The sequence below is a fragment of the Nerophis ophidion genome, linkage group LG13 (genome assembly GCF_033978795.1).
Source record: "Nerophis ophidion isolate RoL-2023_Sa linkage group LG13, RoL_Noph_v1.0, whole genome shotgun sequence".
In the NCBI taxonomy this organism is placed as follows: Eukaryota; Metazoa; Chordata; class Actinopteri; order Syngnathiformes; family Syngnathidae; genus Nerophis; species Nerophis ophidion.
Window position 1 is genome coordinate 54,716,644 of NC_084623.1, and position 27,500 is coordinate 54,744,143.

The following is a 27,500-nucleotide window of genomic DNA, read 5'->3' on the forward strand; positions in this document are numbered from 1 at the left end:
TTAAGAAATGACTAAATCTCAATGGTCAAATCAGCAACAGAACCCAACATTGATCAAACGTCGCCAAAAAGCATGTAGTTTCAACGTTGTAATTGTGTTGTAGAATATTGTTTGGGAAATGACCAAATTTCAATGGTCAAATCAACGTCAGAACCCAACATTGATTAAACCTAATCAAAAATCATGTTGTTTCAACATTGTATTTGTGTTGTAGAATGTTGGTAAAGAAATGACCAAAATTCAACGGTCAAATCAGCAACAGAACCCAACATTGATCAAACGTCGCCAAAAAGCATGTAGTTTCAACGTCATGTTTGTGTTGTGGAATATGGGTTAGGAAATGACCAATTTTCAATGGTCAAATCAACATCAGAACCCAACAATGAAAAAATGTCGTTGAAAAGTGTGTTTTTCGAATGTTGTATTTGTGTTGTAGATTATTGGTTAAGAAATGACTAAATCTCAATGGTCAAATCAGCAACAGAACCCAACATTGATCAAACGTCGCCAAAAAGCATGTTGTTTCAACGTTGTAATTGTGTTGTAGAATATTGGTTGGGAAATGACCAATTTTCAATGGTCAAATCAACGTCAGATCCAAACATTCATTAACGGTTGTCACAAAGTGTGTTGTTTCAACGTTGTATTTGTGTTGGAGAATTATGGTTGAGAAATGACTAAACTTCAATGGTCAAATCAACATCAGAACCCAACATTGATTAAACCTCATCAAAAATCATGTTGTTTCAACATTGTATTTGTGTTGTAGAATGTTGGTAAAGAAATCACCAAAATTCAATGGTCAAATCGACATCAGAACCCAACATTGATCAAACGTCGCCAAAAAGCATGTAGTTTCAACATCATGTTTGTGTTGTGGAATATGGGTTGGGAAATGACCAATTTTCAATGATCAAATCAACATCAGAACCCAATAATGAAAACATTTCGTTAAAAAGTGTGTTTTTCGAATGTTGTATTTGTGTTGTAGAATATTGGTTAAGAAATGACTAAATCTCAAGGGTCAAATCAGCAACAGAACCCAACATTGATCAAACGTCGCCAAAAAGCGTGTTATTTCAACGTTGTATTTCGGTTGTCGAATATTGGTTGGGAAATGACCAAATTTCAATGGTCAAATCAACGTCAGATCCAAACATTCATTAAATGTTGTCAAAAAGTGTGTTGTTTCAACGTTGTATTTGTGTTGTAGAATATGGGTTGGGAAATGACCAAATTTCAATGGTCAAATCAACATCAGAACCCAATAATGAAAACATTTTGTTAAAAAGTGTGTTTTTCGAATGTTGTATTTGTGTTGTAGAATATTGGTTAAGAAATGACTAAATCTCAATGGTCAAATCAGCAACAGAACCCAACATTGATCAAACGTCGCCAAAAAGCATGTTGTTTCAACGTTGTATTTGTGTTGTACAATATTGGTTGGGAAATGACCAATTTTCAATGGTCAAATCAACATCAGAACCCAACATTAAATAGATGTTGTTAAAAAGTATGTTGTTTCAACGTTGTAATTGTGTTGTAGAATATTGGTTGGGAAACGACCAAATTTCAATGGTCAAATCAACGTCAGAACCCAACATTGAAAAAAACGTCATCAAAAATCATGTTGTTTCAACGTTTTATTTGTGTTGTAGAATATTGGTTAGGAATTGACCAATTTTCAAGAATGTTAAATCAACGTTCAAACCCAACATTGATTAAACATTGTCAGAAAGTATGTTGTTTCAACGTTGTGTTTGAGTTGCTCAACGTCGGGGTCTTATTAAAAAAGTTCTCAACGATGTTTTAATGTCTTGTGCCTGCTGAGAGGGTTGACGTAGTACAACTTTATCACAGGAATCTTACATACTTTTATTATCATGCAGTTTGTATTATGCAGTCAAACAGAGGACAGTGACAAACACTTACCTATTTATTATTGACCTATTTTCCGGACTACATAAGCAGCACTCATGTGATTTTAGAAGAAACCATTTTTCCCACATATGAGCCGCACCAGACTATAAGTCGCAGATATATACGTCGTGAAATTAAATAAATATTTTGTAATTGTTTATTTACATACCTTAATTGTTTCCAAATGGTGTCTGTGACACGGCAGTAAAACGGCTGATCAAACAAAACAGAAGTCATCGTCATGGACCCACTAGCTGCGCTAGCTAGCTTTCCAATTAGCTGACCAGACCCGATAACTCCACAATTGTTTTGGTGAATTCACTGAGGAATTTGTGCTACCGAACCAATACAAAAATAATGCTATTGTTAATTAATAATACTAAAACACACACTAATGCTACCGACGCTAGCTTGATTGCATTCCGATAGCACGTACAAATATGCACGAAAACACTCCTACAGACATCACCCATGGGACGGATTAGTAAGTATGAATTGTTTTAGTTATATTGTAAAACATTAAATGGTAAATGGGTTGTACTTGTATAGCGCTTTTCTACCTTTTTAAGGAACTCAAAGCGCTCTGACACTATTTCCACATTCACCCATTCACACACACATTCGCACACTGATGGCGGGAGCTGCCATGCGAGGCGCTAACCTGGACCCATCAGGAGCAAGGGTGAAGGGTCTTGCTCAAGGACACAACGGACGTGACTAGGATGGTAGAAGGTGGGGATTGGAACAGTAGCCCTCAGATTACTCTCCCAACGCCGTCCCCACTCGTTACTTGGAGTGATGAATGAACTGCACTTCTACTTCCGGCTGAAAAGCTCCGAACAGAAAGGCAGTGAACGAACTCATCCAAAACAACAACACCCCATTTCAGTGTCTTTGCTTGGTGTTTTTTTTTCAAACTATTTAAAAATCCATAAATTAGCTGCACCATTTTCTAAGCCACAGGGTTCAAAGCGTGGGGGAACAAAGTCGCGGCATGTAGCCCTTTTTTTCTACTGCCTCTTAGAGTTTATAATGATATCCCGATTCTCAAAAAAAGGTGTTTATTTTGTTCAGTATATATTTAACTGTTCACATAATATCTGTACTTACATTTACTGTTACGGCTCGGACTCCTGCCAACGCCGCTCACCCGTCTGTGGGCTCCTCGGGACACGCCCACGGCCGCGGATATCAAAGGACGAGCCATGGGCGTCTCCGCCCTGCAGCAGCCACCAGGTGCAATCATTTTCCAGCAATCAACACAACTGTCATTGATGAGCGATCTGCCTTCATAAGCCTGGACAACCTGCCATCGCTTGTATCCAGGGGGAGATGACGGCAGACTGACACCAGGTGGCATTAATGTCCAAATATTTATTGTATTTTATATATATATATATATATATATATATATATATATATATATGATAAATCTTTGGACATTACTGCCACCTGGTGTCAGTCTGCCGTCATCTCCCCCTGTTTAAACCTTAACATTTACATACGAAATAATCAATAAATTTGCATTAAATCCATGGAAAAAACTGTAAAAAGTTCCCCCCAGGACGCCGGGGCAATAAAGGACATAATTACAGAGACGCCTGACTCGTAAATATAGCTGAGATCTATTTTTATTCCTGCGCGGCGGCTACAGACTCGACCCGAGGCAATCTCTTCTTAGGTGATGAACCTTATCTTGGTAAAGTCTTCGCTTCTCCCAATTTTTCGCTGCAAAAACGTGGAAACAAAAACTAGGTCTGTGTGCCCACAAGGTCCCACCCGGAGACTTATGACAGCACGAACGGAGACAAAGCAATTTAAAAAATCGTTTTTGAGCACGCGGCAGTTATTACCGTCAAGAGAAAAGTCATTGGCGTGACTTTAGCGTAGGATGTGAGTGACAGCTAAGCTGAATTCTAAGTAGGCTGGCTGAGTACTACATTTGAGTACTATAATCTAGACCGGGGGTTAAAAACCTGCCACTCCCACACCTCCTGGTCGTGGCCCGCATTGCACAACTTGGATATCATCTGGAATGTTTTTCAACGTTTCAACATTTGATTCATACCTGTATCAATTTCCAGTATCTGGTAATCGATGCCGGTACCAATTTTCAGTACTTTTTTGAGTGGAAAGTTGGCTACTTTTAGGAACCCTTCTTAAAACCCATTTTTACTTACTGCTTTTGAACACAGCATTAGACTTTGAGCTGTTTAAATTGTTTTTAACTTTTTAACTGCCTTTTTTTTAACAAATTGCTCTTAAGATAGTTATTTATCTGCTCTATATACACGAAAAAACACAGGGGTTATTTCATCCCTACAAGCCTGTTTCGGAGGTTTTCCTGCTCGTCGGGGGATTTAAAATCCCCTGACAAGACGAGCTTGTAGGGATGAAACACGCATGCTGTTTCATCCGTACAAGCCCGTTTCGCAGGTTCCCTACCAGCCTGTAAATCCCCTGACGAGACAGGCTTGTAGGGATGACATAGCCTCTGTGTTTTTTTTTCCTAACAAGTTAGGTCAGGAAAAAAATACAGAGGCTATTTCATCCCTACAAGCCTGTCTCGTCAGGGGATTTTAAATCCCCTGACGAGACAGGGGATTTTAAATCAGGGAAACCTGAAAAAACGGGCTTGCAGAGATGACATACTCTCTGTATTTCATCCCTACAAGCCTGTCTCGTCAGGGGATTTTAATTCCACTGACAAGCAGAGAAACCTCCAAAACGGGCTTGCAGGGATGAAATAGCTTCTGTGTTTCATCCCTACAAGCCTATCTTGTCAGGGGATTTCAAATCCACTGACGAGCAGGGAAACCTGCAAAACAGGCTTGCAGGGGTGACGTATTCTCTGTATTTCATTCCTACAAGCCTGTCTCCTCAGGGGATTTTACACCGGCAAAACGGGCTTGCAGGGATGACATATTCTCTGTATTTCATTCCTACAAGCCCGTCTCGTCATGGGATTTTAAATCCACTGACGAGCAGGGACACCTGCGAAACGGGCTTGTAGGGATGAAGTAGCCTCGTGTGTTTCATCCCTACAAGCCTGTCTTTTTAGGGGATTTAATGACAAGCAGGGAGACCTGCGAAACAGGCTTGTAGGGATGAAATATCCTCTGTGTTTCATCCCTACAAGCCTATCTTGTCTGGGGATTTTAAATCCACTGACGAGCAGGGAAACCTGCAAAACGGGCTTGCAGGGATGACATATTCTCTGTATTTCATTCCTACAAGCCTGTCTCATCAGGGGATTTAAAATCCCCTGACGAGCAGGGACACCGGCGAAATGGGCTTATAGGGATGAAATAGCCTCTGTATTTCATCCCTACAAGCCTGTCTAAAATCCCCTGACGATCAGGGAGACCTGCGAAATGGGCTTGTAGGGATGTAGTAGCCTCTGTGTTTCATCCCTACAAGCCTGTCTTTTTAGGGGATTTAATGACAAGCAGGGAGACCTGCGAAACAGGCTTGTAGGGATTAAATAGCGTCTGTGTTTCATCCCTACAAGCCTATCTTGTCAGGGGATTTTAAATCCACTGACGAGCAGGGAAACCTGCAAAACGGGCTTGCAGGGATGACATATTCTCTGTATTTCATTCCTACAAGCCTGTCTCGTCAGGGGATTTTAAATCCACTGACGAGCAGGAAAACCTGTAAAACGGGCTTGCAGGGATGAAATCGCCTCTGTGTTTCATCCCTACAAGCCTATCTTGTCAGGGGATTTTAAATCCACTGACGAGCAGGGACACCTGCGAAACGGGCTTGTAGGGATGTAGTAGCCTCTGTGTTTCATCCCTACAAGCCTGTCTTTTTAGGGGATTTAATGACAAGCAGGGAGACCTGCGAAACAGGCTTGTAGGGATTAAATAGCGTCTGTGTTTCATCCCTACAAGCCTATCTTGTCAGGGGATTTTAAATCCACTGACGAGCAGGGACACCTGCGAAACGGGCTTGTAGGGATGAAGTAGCCTCGTGTGTTTCATCCCTACAAGACTGTCTTTTTAGGGGATTTAATGACAAGCAGGGAGACCTGCGAAACAGGCTTGTACGGATGAAATATCCTCTGTGTTTCATCCCTACAAGCCTATCTTGTCTGGGGATTATAAATCCACTGACAAGCAGGGACACCGGCGAAATGGGCTTCTAGGGATGAAATACAGAGGCTATTTCATCCCTAGAAGCCTGTCTTTTTAGGGGATTTAATGACAAGCAGGGAGACCTGCGAAACAGGCTTGTAGGGATGAAATATCCTCTGTGTTCCATCCCTACAAGCCTGTCTAAAATCCCCTGACGATCAGGGACACCTGCGAAACGGGTTTGTAGGGATGTCGTAGCCTCTGTGTTTCATCCCTACAAGCCTGTCATTTTAGGGGATTTAACGACAAGCAGGGAGACCTGCGAAACAGGCTTGTAGGGATGACATAGACTCTGTGTTTTTTCCTGACCTAATATATATTCTGCTCTACCCCGGTATTGAGCACTGTTTAATTGATAAACCACGGAAACTTCGACTCTATATATATATATATATATATATATATATATATATATATATATATATATATATATATATATATAGTACCGCTGTTTTAAATGATATATTGTAGTCTGTCCTTGGCCTGTATCTCTCTGCTTGTTGTGTGTTTAAAGCCCTTTTTTTTTCGAAATCACGTTGCTCTGGTATGATTTAATTTCGACAAACATTATTGATCCACAAGGGAAATTGTTCCACACAGTAGCTCAGTTTCAAAGAATGGAAAAGAGTACGGTTGGAAAGGATAATGCAGGTATTAAGTCGACTAAACATGTGTAGTATAATGCAATATATACTGATATATTATATTTTTATACAATGTATAATCAATCAATCAATCAATGTTTATTTATATAGCCCCAAATCACAAATGTCTCAAAGGACTGCACAAATCATTACGACTACAACATCCTCGGAAGAACCCACAAAAGGGCAAGGAAAACTCACACCCAGTGGGCAGGGAGAATTCACATCCAGTGGGACGCCAGTGACAATACTGACTATGAGAAACCTTGGAGAGGACCTCAGATGTGGGCAACCCCCCCCCTCTAGGGGGCCGAAAGCAATGGATGTCGAGCGGGTCTAACATGATACTGTGAAAGTTCAATCCATAGTGGCTCCAACACAGCCGCGAGAGTTCAGTTCAAAGCGGATCCAAGACAGCAGCGAGAGTCCCGTCCACAGGAAACCATCCCAAGCGGAGGCGGATCAGCAGCGTAGAGATGTCCCCAACCCATACACAGGTGAGCGGTCCATCCTGGGTCTCGACTCTGGACAGACAGTACTTCATCCATGGTCATCGGACCGGACCCCCTCCACAAAGGAGGTGGGGGCATAAGAGAAAAAAGAAAAGAAGCGGCAGATCAACTGGTCTAAAAAGGGGGTCTATTTAAAGGCTAGAGTATACAGATGAGTTTTAAGGTGAGACTTAAATGCTTCTACTGAGGTAGCATCTCGAACTGTTACCGGGAGGGCATTCCAGAGTACTGGAGCCCGAACGGAAAACACTCTATAGCCCGCAGATTTTTTTTGGGCTCTAGGAATCACTAATAAGCCGGAGTCTTTTGAACGCAGATTTCTTACCGGGACATATGGTACAATACAATCGCCAAAATAGGATGGATTAACATGTACAACATGTACAACATTAACATGCGGTTTAGCTCGGTTGGTAGAGCGGCCGTGCCAGAAACTTGAGGGTTGCAGGTTCGATTCCCGCTTCTGCCAACCTAGTCACTGCCGTTGTGTCCTTGGGCAAGACACTTTACCCACCTGCTCCCAGTGCCACCCACACTGGTTTGAATGTAACTTAGATATTGGGTTTCACTACGTAAAGCGCTTTTAGTCACTTGAGAAAAAGCGCTATATAAATATAACTCACTTCACTTCACAATATTAAAGTATATGTAACAGCTGCAGAAAAATGGGGGGTTTAATATATTCATCCATCCATTTTTCTACCCCTTATTCCCATAACCAAAACCTCTCTTTTTTTGTCTATTTGTTACATTCGGTTTTATTATCACATTTCTGAGTCTCATTTTTTTTTTTAAAGGCCAAATACACACTTTTTCAATCAGGCTTTTTTACTGATCATCTAAACCAGGGGTCAAGTTAAATAAATATATTTATATATATTTATTTATTTATTTATTTTTTTAAATTCTTTTAACTCGAGTTAAAACGTTTGGTGACCCCTCTGTGACGATCCTTCACTTCATTTCTGTTTGTTTTCCTTGTTTTTTGTATTCACTTCCTATCAGTGCTCTTATTTTGGTTTTCACTTCCTGTGAGCACTGTTTTGTTGACACACCTGCTGTTGATTGGCAGCTGGTCCACACCTGGGATTCGGACACAGCGTGAAGGTAGGAACAAGTGATTTATTCTGAAATAAATCTGGCTTTAACAAACAAAAACGTTCTCATAGCACTTAAGGCAGGGGTCACCAACCTTTTTGAAACCAAGAGCTACTTCTTGGGTACTGATTAATGCCAAGGGCTACCAGTTTGATACACACTTAAATAAATTGCCAGAAATAGCCAATTTGCTCAATTTACCTTTAATAAATAAATCTATATATATATATTAAAAAAAATGGGTATTTCTGTCTGTCATTCCGTCGTACATTTTTTTTTTCTTATACAGAAGGTTTTTTTGTAGAGAATAAATGATGAAAAAACACTTAATTGAACGGTTTAAAAGAGGAGAAAACATGAAAAAAATGCTAATTAAATTTTGAAACATAGTTTATCTTCAATTTCGACTTTTTAAAATTCAAAATTGAACCGGAAAAAATAAAGAAAAAAAAATAGCTAATTCGGATGTCTATCTGTGTTGGCCCTGCGATGAGGTGGCGACTTGTCCAGGGTGTACCCCGCCTTCCGCCCGATTGTAGCTGAGATAGGCGCCAGCGCCCCCCGCGACCCCGAAAGGGAATAAGCGGTAGAAAATGGATGGATGGATGGATGGAACCTTTTTGAAAAAATTTAAAAAAGAATTCATGGAACATTATTAGTAATTTTCCTAATTTAGGTTAATTTTAGAATTTTGATGACATGTTTTAAATAGGTTAAAATCCAATCTGCACTTTGTTAGAATATATAACAAATTGGACCAAGCTATATTTCTAACAAAGACAAATCATTATTTCTTCTAGATTTTCCAGAACAAAAATGTTAAAAGAAATTCAAAAGACTTTGAAAGAATATTTAAATTTGATTCTACAGATTTTCTAGATTTGCTAGAATATTTTTTTTTTATTTTAATCATACTAAGTTTGAAGAAATATTTCACAAATATTCTTCGTCGACAAAACAAAAGCTAAAATGAAGAATTAAATTAAAATGTATTTATTATTCTTTACAATAAAAAAAAAAAATACTTGAACATTGATTTAAATTGGGACCTGTGATGGGGTGGCGACTTGTCCAGGGTGTACACCGCCTTCCGCCCGATTGTAGCTGAGATAGGCACCAGCGCCCCCCGCGACCTCAAAAGGGAACAAGCGGTAGAAAATGGATGGATGGATGATTTAAATGGTCAGGAAAGAAGAAGAAGGAATTTAAAAGGTAAAAAGGTATGTGTTTAAAAATCCTTAAAATTATTTTTAAGGTTGTATTTTTCCTCTAAAATTGTCTTTCTGAAAGTTATAAGAAGCAAAGTAAGAAAATAAATGAATTTATTTAAACTTAAGACCAAGTCTTTAAAATATTTTCTTGGATTTTCAAATTCTATTTGAGTTTTGTCTCTCTTAGAATTAAAAAATGTCAAGCAAAGCGAGACCAGCTTGCTCGTAAATAAATAACATTTAAAAAATAGAGGCAGCTCACTGGTAAGTGCTGCTATTTGAGCTATTTTTAGAACAGGCCAGCCGGCGACTCATCTGGTCCTTACGGGCCCACGGGCACCGTGATGGTGACCCCTGACTTAAGGCAAACAACTAAAAGAGCTAGCATGGGAGCTAGAAGATAAAGAGCCTAGCGTGGAAGCGAGCAGGAAACAGACGTACGTAAACAAACCAGCAAGCCAGACCGAGTGAGGCCAGGGCAAGGACTAAATAGCCCTCTGATTAGTGCCCGGGCAACAGGTGCGCGTCCCGAGATCTAACCAGTGGCAGGTGAATGTAATTTGTTGTCATGGCAACTGAGACAAACAAAATCAAGAGGTGCTTTAAACACAAATGACTTAGACAACGTAAACAGAATATGAGCCGGGTAGCGGATCATAACACTGATTTAAACTATTATGTTTTTTTTAAAACATTTATTGTGTTGTTTTCTATCCTAATTATCACTATTACTCCTATTATTCCATTTATGTCATATTTGTTTAACCTATCATTGTGATATTTATATATATATTTTTTTTTATTTTATTGTATTCTATTTTTTAGACAGTGTTAATTTTAGTCATTCTCCAAGGTGGTGTTTTTCCCCAAATCCTCAGTGCCGTGCCATGTTTTTATTTTTTATCTTTTATTGTCAATAGTGGTGTGTCTAAATTCGTGTATGTCTCCCTTTTTTTCTCTTTTATTTAAATGTTTTTTTATAGATGGCAGTAGTGTGTCGTTTTTGGTGTCGTTTGCCAATCCGTTCAGTTTTCGCTGGATCTAGCTTTTCGCGGCGCCCCAAAAAGTGTCAATAATGCAAGTAATGCGCTTAATACGCGCCGATTGTCCGTGCTTCTGCTTATAACGTGCATCCCATGAACACAGCTGCAGGTGTTGAAATCGCCAGGTAAAATTGATAACGCTAAGCAGTCCTTTTGGAATCTTATCGATATCGATTACGTGCATCGTCACGATACATGTTGATATCATTTTATCGCAGCATTTTTTTGTTTTTTTTTGTGGAAGTGTGGGAAAACTTTTTTTTGGGCATAAAATTAGAAATATTTATTTCAGACAACAAAACAAAGATTAACAAAATAAAATAACAAAGTGATGTTTCGAACAGTAAGAGTTTTATATTCTAACATGTACGAAAAGCAGGAGGAAGAAGTAGAGTTTATTTAATCCCAACCATTTCCTTTTTTAATTTAAACACAACAGCAATGATTTAATAAGTAAATACCAATAAAGTTCATGAATAGGAATTTAATTTACTGCATGGTTACCATAATTTACTGAATATAAGATAGATGATGATGTCATTCAAGTTAAATTTTTTTTTGCAGTATACTCGACGCAAAAAGTCCTAAATGCGTACTTCATTTATCGTCGTGCCGCTCCCGACTTTTGACTGAAATCCATTTCCAATAAGGCCTCAAATCATTTTTAGTGCCTACTTTGAACCCCAAAAGCTTTCATGTTGCTCCCAAACCTCCAAGCTGATTAACTAAGAGAGCAAATTAGTAGGGAGGAAATTCACACAAATGCGGCTGGGAAATATAAAAAAAAAATACCTGCACGATCTCATCAGACCAGACCTGCAGCATTTTAATATATATATTTATAAATAATATGTTTTATTGCATTTATATGGTAATTTGTCCTTGCTCAATTACCCAGAGTTTAAAATCTAAGGCTTTATTTGCTGATTGTAGTCAGCTGGAGGCGTGTCTTAATGAAATTAAACAATGGATGTCCGCTAACTTTTTGCAACTCAACGCCAAAAAAACGGAAATGCTGATTATCGGTCCTGCTAGACACCGAACTCTATTTAATAATACAACTCTAACATTTGACAACCAAACAATTAAACAAGGCGACACGGTAAAGAATCTGGGTATTATCTTCGACCCAACTCTCTCCTTTGAGTCACACATTAAAAGCGTTACTAAAACGGCCTTCTTTCATCTCCGTAATATCGCTAAAATTCGCTCCATTTTGTCCACTAAAGACGCTGAGATCATTATCCATGCGTTTGTTACGTCTCGCCTCGACTATTGTAACGTATTATTTTCGGGTCTCCCCATGTCTAGCATTAAAAGATTACAGTTGGTACAAAATGCGGCTGCTAGACTTTTGACAAGAACAAGAAAGTTTGATCACATTACGCCTGTACTGGCTTCCTGTGCACTTAAGATGTGACTTTAAGGTTTTACTACTTACGTATAAAATACTACACGGTCTAGCTCCATCCTATCTTGCCGATTGTATTGTACCATATGTCCCGGCAAGAAATCTGCCTTCAAAGGACTCCGGCTTATTAGTGATTCCCAAAGCCCAAAAAAAGTCTGCGGGCTATAGAGCGTTTTCCGTTCGGGCTCCAGTACTCTGGAATGCCCTCCCGGTAACAGTTCGCGATGCCACCTCAGTAGAAGCATTTAAGTCTCACCTTAAAACTCATCTGTATACTCTAGCCTTTAAATAGACTCCCTTTTTAGACCAGTTGATCTGCCGTTTCTTTTCTTTTTCTTCTATGTCCCACTCTCCCGTGTGGAGGGGGTCCGGTCCGATCCGGTGGCCATGTACTGCTCGCCTGTGTATCGGCTGGGGACATCTCTGCGCTGCTGGTCCGCCTACGCTTGGGATGGTTTCCTGCTGGCTCCGCTGTGAACGGGACTCTCGCTGCTGTGTCTTGGATCCTCTTTGGACTGGACTCTCGCGACTGTGTTGGATCCATTATGGATTGAACTTTCACAGTATCATGTTAGACCCGCTCGACATCCATTGCTTTCCTCCTCTCCAAGGTTCTCATAGTCATCATTGTCACCGACGTCCCACTGGGTCATTATTGTCACCAATGTCCCACTGGGTGTGAGTTTTCCTTGCCCTTATGTGGGCCTACCGAGGATGTCGTGGTGGTTTGTGCAGCCCTTTGAGACACTAGTGATTTAGGGCTATATAAGTAAACATTGATTGATTGATATGTAGCAAGAAACTACTACGGCAAAGAAAATAACAATTAACAGATATATACGTCGTGAAATTAGTTATTTACACGGAAATATTGTGTAAATCTGCCTTGACTCACATATGAACTTGAAGTGCAATCCCATTCCTAACCTATAGGGCTATTATTACATCTTCAACTCTTCTAGGAAGGCTGTCCACAAGACTGCTGAGTTTATTCATAGGAATTGTCCACCGTTCTTCCAAAAGTGCATCGGTGAGGTCAGGCACTGAAGACCTGGCTCTCAGTCTCCCGTTCTAATTCATCCCAAAGTTGTTATATCAGGTTGCAGGTCAGGACTCTGTGCAGGCCAGTCAAGTTCATCCACACCAGAGTCTGTCGTCCTTGTCTTTATGGACCTTTGCTTTGTGCACTGGTGCACGGTTATGCTAAAAACTGTTCTTACAAAGTTGGGAGCATGGGATTGTCCGAAATTTTTTTGGGTATCCTGGAGCATTTAAAGTTCCTGTTACTGGAACTAAGGGGCCAACTCCTGGAAAAACAACCCCACACCATAACATAATTCCTCCTCCACTGAGCCCTTTCTGTCAGTTTACGTGGCCTAAAACTTTGTGGCTGAGTTGCTGTTGTTCCCAAACTTCTTGGAGGGTGGTATAGCTCGGTTGAGGGTTGCAAGTTCGATCCCCGCTTCCGCCGTTCTAGTCACTGCCGTTGTGTCCTTGGGCAAGACACTTTACCCACATGCACCCAGTGCCACCCACACTGGTTTAAAAAAAATTGGGTTTCACTATGTAAAGCGCTTTGAGTCACTAGAGAAAAAGCGCTATATAAATATAGTTCACTTCACTTATGATAAAGCTGATTGTTGGCTTTGGAATATTTTGAAGCCAGGAAATTTCCCGATTAGATTTGTGGCACAAATGGCATCCTATCCTAGTTCTATGCCGGAAGTCACTGAGCTCCTGAGAGCGGCCCATTCTTTCACAAATGTTGGTAGAAACAGTCTCCATGCCTAAGTACGTGATTTTTATACACCTGTGGCTGGGCCAAGTGATTAGGACACCTGACTATAATTTTGGATGGGTGGCCAAATACCTTTTAGTAATATAGTGTACCTTAATTGTTTCGTTGCTCTGCTGAGGGCGACCGATGATCTTCTCCGCAGTCCTGGCCACCCTCTGCGGGGCTTTCCTGTCTGCAGCAGCAGCCCTTTAGCTCACTGGAGCTACGGGGCTAAGCCTAACTCCTGATAAAGAACCCCGCACCATAATTCCTCCACTGACCCCCCTCTCTGTCAGTTTACGTGGCCTGAGTTGCTGTTGTTCCCAAACTTCTTATGATAAAGCTGATTGTTGACTTTGGAATATTTTGAAGCGAGGAAATTTCACGATTAGATTTGTGGCACAAATGGCATCCTATCTTAGTTCCATGCTGGAAGTCACTGAGCTCCTGAGAGCGGCCCATTCTTTCACAAATGTTGGTAGAAACAGTGCCTAAGTACTTGATTTTATAAACCTGTGGCTGGGCACCTGATTATGATAATTTTGGATGGGTGGCCAAATACCTTTTTAGCAATATAGTGTACCTTAATTGTTTCATTGCTCTGTTGAGGGCGACCGATGATCTTCTCCGCAGTCCTGGCCACCCTCTTTCCTGTCTGCAGCAGCACAGGCAGCCAACCACACATAAACCCAGTGAGCTAAGGGGCTAAGCCTAACTCTTGATAAAGAACCCCGCACCATAATTCCTCCACTGACCCCCCTCTCTGTCAGTTTACGTGGCCTGAGTTGCTGTTGTTCCCAAACTTCTTATGATAAAACTGATTGTTGACTTTGGAATATTTTGGAGAGAGGAAATTTCACGATTAGATATCTGGCACGAATGGCATCCTATCACAGTTCCATGCTGGAAATCACTGAGTTCGTGAGTGCGGCCCATTCTTTCACAAATTTTGGTAGAAACAGTATCCATGACTAAGTACGTGATTTTTATACACCTGTGGCTGGGCCAAGTGATTAGGACACCTGATTATGATAATTTGGGATGGGTGGGCAAATACCTTTTAGCAATATAGTGTACCTTAACTGTTTTATTGCTCTGCTGAGGGTGACCGATGATCTTCTCCGCAGTCCTGGCCACCCTCTGCGGGGCTTTCCTGTCTGCAGCAGCAGCCCCTTAGCTCACTGGAGCTACGGGGTTAAGCCTAACTCCTGATAAAGAACCCCACACCATAATTCCTCCACTGACCCCCCTCTCTGTCGGTTTACGTGGCCTGAGTTGCTGTTGTTCCCAAACTTCTTGTGATAAAGCTGATTGTTGACGTTGGAATATTTTGAAGCCAGGAAATTTCCCGATTAGATTTGTGGCACAAATGGCATCCTATCTTAGTTCCATGCTGGAAGTCACTGAGCTCTTGAGAGCGGCCCATTCTTCCACAAATGTTTTTACAAATCGTCTCCGTGCCTAAGTACGTGATTTTATACACCTGTGGCTGGGCCAAGTGATTAGGACACCTGACTATAATTTTGGATGGGTGGCCAAATACCTTTTAACAATATAGTGTACCTTAATTGTTTCATTGCTCTGCTGAGGGCGACCGATGATCTTCTCCGCAGTCCTGGCCACCCTCTGCGGGGCTTTCCTGTCTGCAGCAGCAGCCCCTTAGCTCACTGGAGCTACGGGGTTAAGCCTAACTCCTGATAAAGAACCCCACACCATAATTCCTCCACTGACCCCCCTCTCTGTCAGTTTACGTGGCCTGAGTTGCTGTTGTTCCCAAACTTCTAATGATAAAGCTGATTGTTGACTTTGGAATATTTGGGAGCGAGGAAATTTCACGATTAGATTTGTGGCACAAATGGCATCCTATCACAGTTCTATGCTGGAAATCACTGAGTTTTTGAGAGCGGCCCTTTCTTTCACAAATGTTGGTAGAAACAGTGCCTAAGTACTTGATTTTATACACCTGTGGCTGGGCACCTGATTATGATCATTTGGATCGGTGGCCAAATACCTTTTAACAATATAGTGTACCTTAATTGTTTCATTGCTCTGTTGAGGGCGACCGATTATCTTCTCCGCAGTCCTGGCCACCCTCTGCGGGGCTTTCCTGTCTGCAGCAGCGCAGGCAGCCAACCGCACCATAAACACAGTGAGCTAAGGGGCTAAGCCTAACTCTTGATAAAGAACCCCGCACCATAATTCCTCCGCTGACCCCCCTCTCTGTCAGTTTACGTAGCCTGAGTTGCTGTTGTTCCCAAACTTCTAATGATAAAGCTGATTGTTGACTTTGGAATATTTGGGAGCAAGGAAATTTCACGATTAGATTTGTGGCACAAATGGCATCCTATCACAGTTCTATGCTGGAAATCACTGAGTTCTTGAGAGCGCCCCATTCTTTCACAAATGTTGGTAGAAACTGTGCCTAAGTACTTGATTTTATAAACCTGTGGCTGGGCACCTGATTATGATCATTTTGGATGGGTGGGCAAATACCTTTTAACAATATAGTGTACCTTAATTGTTTCTTTGCTCTGCTGAGGGCGACCGATGATCTTCTCCGCAGTCCTGGCCACTCTCTGCGGGGCTTTCCTGTCTGCAGCAGCGCAGGCAGCCAACCACACATAAACACAGTGAGCTAAGGGGCTAAGCCTAACTCCTGATAAAGAACCCCGCACCATAATTCCTCCACTGACCCCCCTCTCTGTCAGTTTACGTGGCCTGAGTTGCTGTTGTTCCCAAACTTCTAATGATAAAGCCTACTGTTGACTTTGGAATATTTAAGAGCGAGGACATTTCACGATTAAATTTGTGGCACAAATGGCATCCTATCACAGTTCCATGCTGGAAATCACTGAGTTCTTGAGAGCGGCCCATTCTTTCACAAATGTTGGTAGAAACAGTGCCTAAGTACTTGATTTTATACACCTGTGGCTGGGCACCTGATTATGATCATTTTGGATGGGTGGCCAAATACTTTAGAAATATAGTGTGCCTTTATTGTTTCATTGCTCTGCTGAGGGCGACCGATGATCTTCTCCGCAGTCCTGGCCACCCACTGCAGGGCTTTCCTGTCTGCAGCAGCACAGGCAGCCAAACACACATAAATATAAAAAATGCTTGAAGTTTTTTTTTTTTTTTAAAGTTAGTTCCAGTGGAGTGCCTGCGGTGCCTTTTTTTGCTCAATGTAGAGTCCACGTGAGGTCCTCGGCTATGTGTGCCGCCAGGAACTTAGAGGAGGCCACAGTCTCCACACGATTTCCATTAACGACCAAGTGGAACATCTTTTCTCTCCGTCTCCTAAAATCAATGACCATCTCCTTGGTCTTTGTGGGGTTTAGCCCTCAGGTTGTTGTCGGTTCCGCCCCCGTGATCAGGACCACCGCCGTGGAACTTGATAATGGTGTTTGAGGGATGACTGGGGACACAGCATACGTACATAGGGCGACCAGGAGGGGGCTCGACACGCACCCTTGAGGGGGAGCCAGTACTAAGTGACAGGGCAGGGGAGCAGAGCTGACCCACCTTAAAGGGGTCCTGCACTTTTTTTTTTTTTTTAAATGTTGCCTATATAAGACAAGAACACACATGTTTTTCCTTGCTTATGCATTCTAAGTCGTAAAGTATGGCAAGTAAGAGGTGGCTTTATAATGGAAGTGCGATATTCCACCCATAAAGTGCCAACAATCATCCATCCATCCATCCATTGTCTACCGCTTGTCCCTTTTGGGGTCGCGGGGGATGCTGGAGCCTATCTCAGCTGCTTTCGGGCGGAAGTCGGGGTACACCTTGGACAAGTCGCCACCTCCTCCAAGATAGACAGACAACATTCACACACTCACATTCACACACTAGGGCCAATTTAGTGTTGCCAATTAACCTATTCCCAGGTGCATGTCTTTGGAAGTGGGAGGAAGCCGGAGTACTGGGAGGGAACCCACGCAGTCACGGGGAGAGCATGCAAACTCCACACGGAAAGATCACGAGCGCAGGATCGAACCCTGGACTACTCAGGATCTTCGTATTGTGAGGCACATGCACTAACCCCTTGTCTACCATGTTGCCACACTCCATCCTCCTTATTTTCAGGCTCAAAAACATACGTTTCTGGATCATTATTTGTCCCAAAATAATTTTTGTTGTTTTTTAACAAAGTTGGCAATATGTGTTGCTCCAAAACCTGTATGTACCTTTCAGCATTAATGGTACCTTCATAGTGTAAGTTACCCATGCCTTGGGCATTAATACACCCCCATACCAACACAGATGCTGGCTTTTCAACTTTGCGCCTAAAACAATCCGGATGGTTCTTGTCCTCTTTGTTTCTGGATGACACGACGTCCCCGGTTTCCAAAAACAATTTGAAATATGGACTCGTCAGACCACAGAACACGATTCCACTTTGCATCTGTCCATCTTGGATGAGCTCGGGCCCAGCGAAGCGGGGAAAGTTTCTGGGTGTTGTTGATAAATGGCTTTTGCTTTGAATAGTAGAATTTTAACTTGCACTTATAGATGTAGCATCAAACTGTAGTTACTGGCAGTGGTTTTCTGAAGTGTTCCTCAGCCCATGTGGTGATATCTTTTACACACTGATGTCGGTTTCTGATGCAGTACCGCCTAAGTGGTTGAAGATGCGTAATATCATTGCTTACGTGTAGTGATTTTTCAAAATTCTCTAAACCTTTTGATTATATTACGGACCGTACTGTATATGGTGAAATCCCTAAAATCCTCGCAATTGAGAAATGTTGTTCTTAAAACTGTTGGACAGTTTTTCTCACGCATTTGTTGACAAAGTGGTGACCCTCGCCCCGTCCTTGTCTGGGAATGACTGAGCAGGTTTTCCAAAGCCCTATTCTCAACTCTCGCTGGAAAGTTTTCACAGTCCACATTTTTCAACCGAATCCAGCCATTCTACCTTCACAACATTCCTCTTAGTTGGGACATTTTTTTTTCTGTTGAAATTCTCAGTTTTCCCGAAATCCCAGGAATCCTGAAATACCAATTCTCAATTCAAACTGTTTTCATGAATGGCTTTCGCTTCGCATAGAGTTTTAACTTGTGTAGCGACCAACTGTAGTTACTGACAGTGGTTTTCTGAGGCGTTCCTGAGTCCATGTGGTGATATCCTTTACACACTTGTCATTTTTTTTGATGCAGTACAGCCTAAGGTATTCAAGGTCTGTAATATCGCTTGCGGACAGTGATTTCTCCAGATTCTTTGAACCTTTGATGATATTACGGACCGTAGATGGTGAAATCCCCAAATTCCTTGCAATTGAGAAATGTTCTTAAAACTGTTCGACAGTCTTGCTCACGCATTTGTTGACAAAGTGGCGACCCTCGCCCCGTCCTTCTTTGTGAATGACTGAGCATTTCACGGAAGCTTGTTTTATACCCAATCATGGCACCCACCTGTTCCCAATTAGCTTGCTCACCTGTGAGATGTTCAACATAAGCGTTTGATGAGCATCCATCAACTTTCACAGTTTTTTTTCTCCACCAGTGCCAGGTTTTTTTTTTGAAACATGTTTGCAGGCATCACATTCCAAATGAGCTAATGTTTGTCGAAAAAAATCAAGTTTACCAGCTCCAACGTTAAATATCTTGTCTTTGCAAGTCTATTCATAAGTTGAAAGGGATTTGCAAATCATGGTATTTTGTTTTTCGATTTAGCATCCACACAAGGTTTTTATACCCAGGCCTAAAAAGCGTGTTCATCCTCACCCTTCCACCAGCTGGCCTCCCCATTCTGTTCTGTTCCTCGGTTCCCGGGTCGCCATGGTGACTCGGCTGAGCACTCCCCCCCCCACCCTCCCCCCCACCCCTCAGCCCGCCAACAGAATTCCAATCAGACTTCTGTGTAAGGGTGGCGGTGCCGGCGGCCTGATGGGAGTAATGACAGATTAACGCGTGTCCGCCGGCCACAGCTGACCTCTCCTTGGGCCGATCATAAACAACTCGGTCCACTTCTGCTCTGGCCCTTTTTTTTTTTTCTTATTACATTCCTTGTCATTTGTGTTTTACCAAACATTTGTCTGGATATGCTTTTCTCTTTCTTATGTGCTCCACTGTCTGGAGACTTTCTGCAACTTTTTAATGAGGAGCTGGAGGAACCATTCATCACCCTGCCTGGTTTTTTTAGCACAGGTGCAAATCTTTGACTCAACTCGGGGAATACCATTAAATGCATGCATCTTTAGTAGTTTTATCTTTATTTACCCTATTTTTCGGACTATAAAAGACAGTTAAAATCCTAACATTGTACGGTACACCCGTGTTAGCATACAGACCCCGTTTCCATATGAGTTGGGAAATTGTCCATCCATCCATCCATCTTCTTCCGCTTATCCGAGGTCGGGTCGCGGGGGCAACAGCCTAAGCAGGGAAACCCAGACTTCCCTCTCCCCAGCCACTTCGTCTAGCTCTTCCCGGGGGAGCCCGAGGCGTTCCCAGGCCAGCCGGGAGACATAGTCTTCCCAACGTGTCCTGGGTCTTCCCCGTGGCCTCCTACCGGTTGGACGTGCCCTAAACACCTCCCTAGGGAGGCGTTCGGGTGGCATCCTGACCAGATGCCCGAACCACCTCATCTGGCTCCTCTCGATGTGGAGGAGCAGCGGCTTTACTTTGAGTTCCTCCCGGATGGCAGAGCTTCTCACCCTATCTCTAAGGGAGAGACCTGGAAACTCATTTCGGCCGCTTGTACCCGTGATCTTATCCTTTCGGTCATGACCCAAAGCTCATGACCATAGGTGAGGACGGGAACGTAGATCGACCGGTAAATTGAGAGCTTTGCCTTCCGGCTCAGCTCCTTCTTCACCACAACGGATCGGTACAACGTCCGCATTACTGAAGACGCCGCACCGATCCGCCTGTCGATCTCACGATCCACTCTTCCCTCACTCGTGAACAAGACTCCTAGGTACTTGAACTCCTCCACTTGCGGCAGGGTCTCCTCCCCAACCCGGAGATGGCACTCCACCCTTTTCCGGGCGAGAACCATGGACTCGGACTTGGAGGTGCTGATTCTCATTCCGGCCGCTTCACACTCGGCTGCGAACCGATCCAGTGAGAGCTGAAGATCCCGGTCAGATGAAGCCATCAGGACCACATCATCTGCAAAAAGCAGAGACCTAATCCTGCGGCCACCAAACCAGAACGCCTTGACTGCGCCTAGAAATTCTGTCCATAAAAGTTGTGAACAGAATCGGTGACAAAGGACAGCCTTGGCGGAGTCCAACCCTCACTGGAAATGTGTTCGACTTACTGCCGGAAATGCGGACCAAGCTCTGGCACTGATCATACAGGGAGCGGACCGTTGTAGATGTAAATATAAACAGAATACAATGATTTGCAAATCATTTTCAACCCATATTCAGTTGAAAATGCTACAAAGACAACATATTTGATGTTCAAACTGGTTGATTCCTTGCTTCTTGTCTGATTAATAAATGTCACCAGTGTTTGAACCTGACATTTTTTTGCAAATAATCATTAACTTTAGAAGTGAATGCCAGCAACATGTGACAAAGAAGTTGGGAAAGGTGGCAATAAATACTGATAAAGTTGAGGAATGCTCATCAAACACTTATATGGAACATCCCACAGGTGTGCAGGCTAATTGGGAACAGGTGGGTGCCATGATTGGGTATAAAAACAGCTTCCCAAAATATGCTCAGTCCTTCACAAGAAAGGATGGGGCGAGGTACACCCCTTTGTCCACAACTGCTTAAGCAAATAGTCAAACAGTTTAAGAACAATGTTTCTCAAAATGCAATTGCAAGATATTTAGGGATTTCAACATCCACGGTCCGTAAAATCATCAAAAGGTTCAGAGAATCTGGAGAAATCACTGCACGTAAGCGATGATATTACGGACCTTTGATCCCTCGGGCGGCACTGCATCAAAAACCGACATCGGTGTGTAAAGGATATCACCACATGGGCTCAGGAACACTTCATAAAACCACTGTCAGTAACTACAGTTGGTCGCTACATCTGTAAGTGTGAGTTAAAACTCTACTATGCAAAGCCAAACCCATTAATCAACAACACCCTGAAACGCCGCTGGCTTTGCTGGGCCTGAGCTCATCTAAGATGGACTGATGCAAAGCGGAAAAGTGTTCTGTTGGTCTGACGAGTCCGCATTTCTAATTATGTTTCGAAACTGTGGACGTGGTGAACGAAGAGGAAAATAACCATTCGGATTGTTATATGTGCAAAGTTCAAAAGCCAGCATCTGTGATGGTATGGGGGTGTATTAGTGACCAAGGCATGGGTAACTTACACATCTGTGAAGGCACCATTAATGCTGAATGGTCCATACAGGTTTTGGAGCAACATATGTTGTCATCCAAGCAACGTTATCATGGACGCCCCTGCTTATTTCAGCAAGACAAAGCGTGGCTTAGTAGTAAGAGTGTGGGTACTTTCCTGGCTTGCCTGCAGTCCAGACCTGTCTCCCATGGAAAATGTGTGGCGCATTATGAAGCGTAAAATACGACTGTTGAACGACTGAAGCTCTACAGCATTTGTTTTGTGTTAGCTATCCTTTGCCGTTTTTATTCGTAAATTGTGGACGGTATTTTTTATTTTACTTATACATTGTACCTTTCAGTTTAAGGTTTACTTAGTGCGGTCTCAGAGCATGTTTTTTTTACCATATTTGATTACCCATATAAGTTTTCATGTAGGGACGGCGTGGCGCAGTGGGAGAGTGGCCGTGCACAACCCAAGGGTCCATGGTTCAATTCCCACCTAGTACCAACTTCGTCACGTCCGTTGTGTCCTGAGGAAGACACTTCACCCTTGCTCCTGATGGGTCCTGGTTGGCGCCTTGCATGGCAGCTCCCTCCATCAGTGTGTGAATGTGTGTGTGAATGGGTAAATGTGGAAGTAGTGTCAAAGCGCTTTGAGTACCTTGAAGGTAGAAAAGCGCTATACAAGTACAACCCATTTATCATTTATTTATTTACATAAAACAAGAATGGGAAAGAATTCCACTTTCAAAGCTTCAAGAATTAGTTTCCTCAGTTCCCAAACGTTTATTGAGTGTTGTTGAAAGAAAAGGTGATGTAACACAGTGGCGAACATGCCCTTTCCCAACTACTTCGGCACGGGTTGCAGCCATGAAATTCATAGTTAATTATTTGCAGAAAAATAGAAAGTTTGTGAGATTGAACATCAAAAATCTTGTCTTTGTCGTGCATTCAACTGAATTTGGGTTGAAAATGATTTGCAAATAATTGTATTCTGTTTATATTTACGTCTAACACAATTTCGCAACTATTATAGAAACGGGGTTTGTACTTCAAGTTTATTTTCTAAAGTAAATATGTACGGCGGATATGATCATCGCATGTAAAGTAGGAAATGAGGCCGGCTGTACGATAATGACATATTCATAACAAATCACCACATTACAGAATTATCGTTGAATTGTTGTGCCGCTCCGTTCGGTATCAGCACCGAGCAGATACACGTTAATTACGACTGATTACCCAATTTAAACAAATGTTGTTCCCGTCGCTTGAGCTCTGGCTCAAACTATATATGCAAATCAATTTGGTTTCTTGTTCCTAAACAGACCCCATTATTACGCCACGTGCTAATCATCCAACAGAAACATGAACCAATTAGTGATTGCGGCGGAAACAGCGCCATCATAAAAGAGCCAAACAATAAGACTATTTGTTGTTCTGCTTATCCAAATAAATTACAGTTTGGAAAGCCGATATTGTAACTTTGGTAGCTGTGTGTCCACGTTCAGCCTTTAGAGATGTCTCAACATTTAAATAACTCACTTGCAATACACTTTTCCACCACCTGTGGCAGTATTGATGATTTCAAACAAACAGAGGAAGTCATAGAGACTTTTCTCAAGCGCAGAAATTATGACTAAAGTGGTGAATCTTTAATTTTGGTAAGTATCGGTACAGGGGACGACACTACTTGCAGCGTTTGAGGAAGAACTGAGTAGAGACCAATGCAGTGACCTTGTAGAATAGAATAGAATAGAAAGTAATTATTTGATCTCTGTGGGAAATTTAACACCAAAGTTCGCTCACAATAGACATAAACATTTAGATATTTTTTACATGTAAATAATATAGAGTATATTACGCAGCATTATTCACATTTGAGTAACGTACAGTAAATACTGTATTATACAGCATTATTCACATGAGAATAGTATAAATACTATCATACAGCATTATTCACATGTGAATAATATTAATAGTGTATTATACAGGATTATTCACATGCGAATAATATAAATACAATATATTATACAGCATTATTCACCTGTAAATAACAGTCTATTATACAGCATTCTTCACATGCGAATAATATAAATACAGTCTAGTATATAGCATTATTCACATGTAACATAAATAGTCTATTATACAGCATTATTCACATGTGAATTTTGTAAATACAGTTTATTATGTAGCATTATTCACATGTGATTTAGAGAAATAAGTGTATTATACAGCATTATTCACATGTGAATAATGTAAATACAATATATTATACAGCATTATTCACATGTGAATAATGTAAATACAATATATTATACAGCATTATTCACCTGTAAATAATATACAGTCTATTATACAGCATTATTCACATGGGAATTTTGTAAATGCAGTCTATTATCCAGCATTATTCACATGTGAATAACATAAATATAGACTATTATACATTATTCACATGTGATTAACATAAGTCTATTATACAGCATTATTCACATGTGGACAACATAAATACAGTATTATACAGAATTATTCACATGTGAATAATATAAACAGTCTATTATACATCGTTATTCACATGTGAATAATATAGTCTATTATACAGCATTATTCACATGGGGATAACATAAATGCAGTCTATTATACACCATTATTCACATGTGAATAATATAAATACAGGCTATTATACAGCATTATTCACCGATGAATAACATAAATACCGTTTATTATACAGCACTATTCACATGTGAATAATATAAATACAGTCTAATATACATAATTATTCACATGTGAATACAATAGAGTATAATGTATTTATGTTATTCACATTGGCTAATGCTTTATAATAGACTGTATTTATGTTATTCACATGTGAATAATGTTGTATAATAGACTAAGTATGTTATTCACATTGAATAATGCTGTATAATTGTTTGTTATTCACACGTGAATAATGCTGTATAATAGACTGTATTTATGTTATTCACATGTGAACAATGGTGTATGATAGACTGTATTTATATGAATAATGCTGTATAATAGACTGAATTTTGTAGTATTCACATGTAAATAATGTTGTATAGTAAACTGTATTTGTGTTATTCACATGTGAATAATGCTGTATAATAGACTGTATTTGTTATTCACATGTGAATAATGCTTTATAATAAACTGTATTTAGATTATTCACATGAGAATAATATTGTATAATAGACTTTATTTATATTATTCACATGTGAATAATGTTGTATAATACTGTATTTATTTATTCACATGTGACTAATATAAATACAGTCTTTTATACAGCATTATTCACATGTGCATCATATAAATACAGTATATATTTACAGTACATGTACAGTCAAAAGGAAGATATGCATTATACAGTCTGATGGCTGTGGGTGTGAAGGACTTCCTGTCTCGTTCCGTGTTGCATTTTGGGAGTACTACTTGATGTGCTACCTGTCAGATCCTGTAGTAGGCTCCTCAAACACTGGGCTACATTTTTGCACGCTGACTTCTTAAGCACACCGAGGCCCGGTTTTAGGACGCTGAGCTCCCACGGCTTCTTTATCCCTACTAAACTGTCGTCTCCTGACCCTTTTACCTCCGACACTGCCGCTATAAATAACTGCTGTCTGTCAGCGTCTGGCGACTCACATCTGTGTGTGTGTGTGTGTGTGTGTGTGTGACAGTGACATCTGGCTCAACGGCGTGGCCTCTTTAAACTCGGCAGCCCTGTTTATTTGAGTGGCGGCACTCCATAAAAGTACAGTGGCACCCCGGGGTACACGTTTTGTTTGGGATACGAGCTTAAAGGAATGGTGTCGCGGGCCTTCGGGCCAGCGGATGTCACGGCGGACCTTGTATAAATGCGAGCAAAACTTCAGGTCATACTTACCAGCGTTAGTTTATAGCAGGGGTCACCAACGCGGTGCCCGTAAGGACCAGATGAGTCGCCCGCTGGCCTGTTCTAAAAAATAGCTCAAATAGCAGCACTTACCAGTGAACTGCCTCAATTTTTTTAAATTGTATTTATTTACTAACAAACTGGTCTCGCTTTGCTCGACTTTTTTAAGTCTAAGAGAGACAAAACTCAAATCGAATTTAAAAATCCAAGAAAATATTTTGAAGGCTTGGTCTTCACTTGTTTGAATATATTAATTTATTTTTTTTACTTTGCTTCTTAAAACTACCTTTCAGAAAGAAAATTTTTGAGAATTTGTTTAATGAACACTACTTGCATTATGGCCGTCAGTGAAGAAAATACAATAAAATCGCCGCACAGTTTTGCAAGCCGCAGGGTACAAAGCGCAGGAAGGAAATAATCTAAATATGGACTATTATACAGCGTTGTTTAAGTGAAAAACATAAATACAGACTATTATGCAGTGTTATTCACATGTGAATAATATACAGTCTATTATACAGCATTATTCACTTGTGAATAATATAAATACAGTCTATTATACAGCATTATTCACATGTGAATAATATAAATACAGTCTATTATACAGCATTATTCACATGTGAATAATGCTGTATAATAGACTGTATATTATACAGCATTATTCACATGTGAATAATATAGATACAGTCTATTATACAAAATTACTCACATGTGAATAATATAAATACAGTCTATTATACAGCATTATTCACATGTGAATAATATAAATAGTCTATTATACAGCATTATTCACATGTGAATAATGCTGTATAATAGACTATATTATTCACATGTGAATAATGCTGTATAATAGACTGTATTTATATTATTCACATGTGAATAATATAAATACAGTCTATTATACAGCATTATTCACATGTGAATAATATAGTCTATTATACAGCATTATTCACATGTGAATAATATAAATACAGTCTATTATACAGCATTATTCACATGTGAATAATATAAATAGTCTATTATACAGCATTATTCACATTTGAATACTATAAATACAGTATATTATACAAAATTATTCACATGTGAATAATATAAATACAGTCTATTATACAGCATTATTCACATGTGAATAATATAAATACAGTCTATTATACAGCATTATTCACATGTGAATAATATAGTCTATTATACAGCATTATTCACATTTGAATACTATAAATACAGTATATTATACAAAATTATTCACATGTGAATAATATAAATACAGTCTATTATACCGCATTATTCACATGTGAATAATATAAATACAGTCTATAATACAAAATTACTCATATGTGAATAATATACATAGTCTATTATACCGCATTATTCACATGTGAATAATGCTGTATAATAGACTGTATTTATATTATACAGCATTATTCACATGTGAATAATATAAATACAGTATATTATCCAAAATTACTCACATGTGAATAACATAAATACAGTCTATTATACCACATTATTCACATGTGAATAATATAAATGCAGTCTATTATACAGCATTGTTCTAATGGCATTTACAAATGCTAGCATGT

The 27,500-nt window shown here is 40.5% G+C and overlaps 1 protein-coding gene across 4 annotated transcripts in view; it reads left to right on the forward strand.

Annotated features, from left to right (window-relative positions):
* zgc:172282 (leucine-rich repeat and fibronectin type III domain-containing protein 1-like protein) overlaps nt 1-27,500 on the forward strand; it is a 473,431-nt gene that overhangs the window by 94,006 nt on the left and 351,925 nt on the right. For 2 of the 4 annotated variants that reach the window (XM_061919227.1, XM_061919224.1), the window contains exon 1: nt 8,252-8,322. The exons of 1 other annotated variant lie outside the window; for it this stretch is intronic. The gene's annotated coding sequence lies outside the window, so the exon portion shown is untranslated. Of the gene's footprint in view, nt 1-8,251; nt 8,323-27,500 lie in introns of those variants that run through there. One more of the 4 variants, XM_061919226.1, reaches the window with a different exon arrangement.